The sequence below is a fragment of the Meleagris gallopavo genome, chromosome 1 (genome assembly GCF_000146605.3).
Source record: "Meleagris gallopavo isolate NT-WF06-2002-E0010 breed Aviagen turkey brand Nicholas breeding stock chromosome 1, Turkey_5.1, whole genome shotgun sequence".
Lineage (NCBI taxonomy): Eukaryota > Metazoa > Chordata > Aves > Galliformes > Phasianidae > Meleagris > Meleagris gallopavo.
Genome location: NC_015011.2, coordinates 145,069,517 through 145,075,083, shown reverse-complemented (window position 1 = coordinate 145,075,083; position 5,567 = coordinate 145,069,517).

Sequence of the window (5,567 nt, the reverse complement as noted above, 5' to 3'; positions counted from 1 at the left end):
CTCTGGTTTTGGGGAGGACTTCCTCAAAATATAATAAATACTAATACTGAGTGAAATGGTGAGCAGTACAATTCACGGAGATTAATAACGTGATCAGGTGAGCATTGAAAAGCTGCATAAAGGATTCAAAGGAGAGGCCGGAAACCTGCTAATAATCCCCAGTCCTGTAACATTAGCAGCTCCCTCTGGAATGGTATGCCACATAGTATGCAGATGCCACGTAGTTATTTCCATCAGTGTTTTCAATTGATTGTATATACCTATTGCTCCGCAGAGCAAAGTGGTGAACTTAATTAAGGCCCAGTATGTTTTTAGCATTAAAAAAGAAGAAACAGTGGCATGCAGCCCCTTGAAAGGCAGGTGAAAGAGGTAAAATTTCCAAACGAAGCTATCTGAGAGCAGAGAGTTATTCATTCTAAAAAGCTAAAAAGCAGCTCTTCTCGGCATTCTCCACCAAGAATTTGAATGGATTACAGGCTGGTTCTTTGACTAGCGGGTCAGAGTAATCCACGGATCCGCGTCTCTAGAATAGGAAAATAGATGGCCCCAAAATAATTGAAAACAGCAGCATGATCTGAGGTGAAACAAACTAATTTATTAAATATTGTATCAGCAGAATATAACGAGAGAGAGAGAGAGAGAGAAAGAGAGAGAGAGTGTGTGAAAGGCGGATCGGCCTCACTACAACGCTGAGCTGAGAAGTGCAGTCCAGTTGAGCCGATGAAGAAGCACAGACGGAGAAACGCAAGCGGAGAAGAGAACATCAGGTGACCTTGCCAGGAGTTATATCTCCTCACTGATGCAAAACTCCCTGGGGAAATGTAGTTCTCTTTCTCCTCCGGACAGGCATCCGGAACTTGAGCATCAGCAGTCAAATGCCCAGTGCATTACATGATGTTATGATGTGGAATACTGATAACCAAAAATCATAAAACCATGACAAAGGAAGACTCAGGAAAATATGAGTCCCCTTCTAAATGAGATGAGTACTTTAGTAATAGTGGACATTGACAATGCAGAGATTCTGAATGCCTTCTTTACATCTGTTTACAACAATATGACTAGGACTCAGGAATCCCAGACCTTGAAGGAAAGAGAGTAAGTCTGGTGAAAGAAATGTTTCTCATTGGCCAAGGAGGATCTGCTCAGAGAATGTCCAGCCAAAATCAATGCACAGAAATCCAAAGGCCCCAATGGGATGCACCCATGTCTGCTGGGAGGACTAGCAGATGAGATCTTTCATCATCTCTGAAAGGTCTTGGTGAATGGGAGAGGTGCCTGAAGACTGAAGGATAGCCAGTGCCACTCCAGTCTTCAAAAAGGGCAAGAGGAAGGATTTGGAAAACTACGGGCCAGTCAGCTTCACCTCCATCCCTGGAAAGGTGATGGAACAACTTGTTCTGGATGCCATCTCCAAGCAATTGGAAGAGAAGAAGGTTATCAGGTGTAATCAACATGGATTCACCAAGGGGAAATCATGCTTGACCAACCTGGCAGCATTCACTGATGTCAACTTGCTGCGTAGACAAGAGAGAGCAGTAGAATCAGAATCCTTACAGCTGGAAGGGATCCCTGAAGGCCATCTAGTCCAAATTCCTTGCAGTGAACAGGGACATTTACAGCTAGATCAGGTTGCCCAGGGTCTTATCCAGCCTCACCTTGAAAATCTCCCAGGACAGGGCATCAACCACATCAATGAACAACCTGTTCCAGTACCACAGCACCCTCACTGTAAAAGACTTTTTCCATATATCTAATCTAAATCTACGCTCTTTGTACTTGAAACTATTTCCCCTTGCTCTATTTTTACTGACACTGCTAGAGAGTCTTTCCTGTAGTTCTTTTATATACTGAAAGGCTGATATCAGGTGACCTCAAAGCCTTCTCTTGTCCAGCCTGAACAGACCCAGCTCTTTCAGCCTGTCCTTGTAGGAGAGGTGTTCACTCCTTGGATCATTTTTGTGGCCCTTCTCTGAACGTACTTCAACACATCTATGTCTCTCCTGTATGGAGAACTCCACATCTGGACACAGTGCTCCAGGTGAGGCCTCACCAGCACAGCGTAGATGAGCAGGATCACCTCCGTTGGCCACGCTTCTTTTGATGCAGCCCAGGATAGGGTTGGCTTTCTGGGCTGCAAGGACACATTGCTGTCTCATGTCCAGCTTCCCATCCACCTGTACCCCCAGGACTTTTTTGGCAGGGCTGCGCTCAACCCTTCCATCCCCAGTTTGTACTGGCAATGAGGGTGGCCTCAACCCTGGTGCAAGATCTTGCATTTGGATTTGCTTAACCTTATGAATTTCACCTGGGCTCACTGCTCAAGCATATCTAGGTCCTTCTGGATGATATCCCATCTCTCTGGTGTGTCAACCTCACCCCACAGCTTGATGTCATCAGCAAACTTGCTGAGGGTGCACTCAAACCCACTGTCAATGTCACTGACAAAGATTTTAAAGAGTATCAGTCCCAGCATTGACCCCTGGGGGACACCACTCATCACCAATCTCTATCCAGACATTGAGCCATTTGCCCACACTCTCTGGACTCAATCTTGCAGCCAGTTCTTCATTCATTGAACAGTCCACTCATCAAATACTTATCTTTCCAAATTGTAGAGAAGAATGTTGTGGGGTACTGTGTCAAAGGCCTTACTGAAGTTGAAATAGATGACATCATTGTCTCTTCCCTTGTCCATTGATGCAGTGACACCATCATAGAAGGCCACTAGTGCGCTCAAGCAGGACTTGCCCTTGGTGAAGTAGATGCTGTCTACTTTTACTTCAGTAAAGGCAAGTGAGACTGTCTCTCACAATATCCTTGTTAAGAAACTTAAGACCATGTGAGACTGATGAGTGGATAGTGAGGTGAATGGCAACTAGCTGAACGGTAGAGCTCAGAAGATTGTTACCAGTGGCGCAGAGTCCAATTGGAGGCCTGTAACTAGCAGTGCTCCCCAGGGGTTGTTGCTGGGTCCATTCTTGTTCAATGTCTTCATCAACAACTTGGATGAAGGGATAGAGTCCACCCTCAGTAGGTTTGCTGATGATGCAAAGCTGGGAGGAATGACTGACACACTGGAAGGCTGTGCTTTTCCTCTGGGTTTATGAGATAGTTTAAATTGAACCAGAGGGGTAGGGCCAAAATTATAATGAGTACAAAGTACGCATGTTGTAGAACAAGGACCTTGGAACATAAATCACTTTCCATCCAATGTACTAGTCCCATGTAAGAAATGAATTCTAGACTTTACCTCACCAAATGTTATGCTTCTGTTCTTTGTGGATGTCATATCCTGAATTTATCCATCTGCATTATTCTTTGCATTTAGGATATTCTGCACGTGCCCTCGGAATCATGAAGTGGTTCTCAGTATTTTTCTCTGTCAGCTACATTTAGGGGGGCTGATTTCATAGAATCATAGAATCACTCAGGTTGGAAAAGACCTTATAGATCATTGAGTCCAACCACGACCTAACCATAACATCCTAATAACCCTCTACTAAATCATGTCCCAGAGTACCACATCCAAACGGTTTCTAAACACATTCAGGGATGGTGACTTAACCACCTCCCTGGGGAGCCTATTCCAATGCTTAACAACTCTTTCTGTAAAGAAGAGTTTCCTAATATTCATTTGACCAAGTGTAGACATTTTTGGTGCAAAGGAGTCCCCTAAACTCTTGTTATAATCAGTGAAATCCCTAGTATATTTATCTGGTCTTATGTAATGGCTACTGTAATATTGTGGTGAAGCTGGTATTTTTCCTATTTGTTTTAATTGCATTAGAAGAAAAATTGGAATGCAAGAAAACGAAAATAGTACGAATTTGGTATACCCTGTGTGACTATACTTAAACTACGATTTAAAAATCGGCATGGAATTTTTTTTATATCCAACTGCCTAAACGTAATAGCACACTTTTTATCATCTAACATTTTTCCTGTATTTTTACAGCTATAAATCAGGTCCTAAAAGCAGCAACATCAAAATGTTAAATCCTGTGCTGTATTTTAGCAGAAAACATTTTTCCAAGTAACCTTTAGATTGTTCTTTCCTTTATAACCTTGTCAGGAGGAACAAAATAGACATGTCTTCTAACTTATTTTAAGAATGACAAATTGCAACATTTAAGAGTAAAATGTTCCCTTCATGTTTTCTTTCTTTTTTTTCCCCCTCAAGTTAATAACTCAAGTCATACAATACTTGAGATCGTCATATCAGTCTGATATACAGTCATTTAAAGCATATTGCAACTCCAAGAAGTACATTGAAGAACTCCATCTAAATATCATATAATGCACTGAATCTACAAAATTATTAATTTTAGATATGCTTTTCTTTGGACAGTGATATTTTTCACTGAAGACATGATTCAAAATCCTCTGAATCAAGTAAGAAGTCTGCCTATTTTAAAATTGGTTTTGGATCATTCCTTCGTTTGGAAATATCAAACCCAAAATAAACCAATATTTCTGAAAGTGGATATTTTTCATTCTGTAATACCGACTGCTTCCATCTACACAGAGACTATAAACAGCTTTGTTTATTCAACCAAACTAAATTTTTTTTGCTTTTCCTTCTGCTTTAAAATATCTTAGAAAGCAAGAAATTTGTTCAGATTGATTTTTCTCAGCTGTAGATTAAAAATTCATCTGGAGATATTCCCTCTTCTGTTCGTTTACAAGGTTTATTGTTGGAATTTTGCAGTAACTTAAGGTGAAATGTGAATGCAAAGTATCGTAATAATATAGACACGTAGAACGTATTTACAGTATGGGGACATTGGATCATTAGTAACAAGTTTCTGAAAAAAAAAAACACAAAAATTTCTGCAGAGATTTTCTGAGAGAGGAATATATGTGGTAGTTCAAGGAAATGAAGAAATGGTTATTATAAGTGGGAGGATTATTATCTAAGGTTCAACTTAGTTTGTTTTTCCATTGGGCTGCCCCATTAAAGATGCTTTCTAGAGCAAAGATAGCTTAAATTTTGGGAGAGTTGAATCATCGAATGTGAACTTGCATAGATTATGGGCTATTTGAAATCACAGTGGAATCTGGTTTAGTTAATTATCTGTACAGTTACTGTAAATATGAACTAGAGCAAAATAGCTATGCTGTTCTTACGCAGTATTTATCCTCTACTTTGCTGCCACCAAAAATAAGGAGGAAATGTGATACTATGCTTTCATAGAATCACAGAATCACCAAGGTTGGAAAAGACCCACAGGATCACCCAGTCCAACCATCCACCCATCAGCAATAGCTTTCACTAAACTATGTCTCTCAACACAAAATCCAAACATTCCTTGAAGACCTCCGGGGGCAGTGACTCCACCACCTCCCTGGGCAGCCCATTCCAGTGCCTGACCACTCTTTCAGAAAAGTAGTATTTCCTAACGTCCAGCCTGAATCTCCCCTGATGCAGCTTGAAGCCATTCCCTCTAGTACTATCACCAGTTACATGAGAGAAGAGGCCAAATCCCAGCTCACTACAACCTCCCTTCAGGTAGTTACAGAGAGCAATAATGTCTCCCCTGAGCCTCCTCTTCTCCAGACTGAAC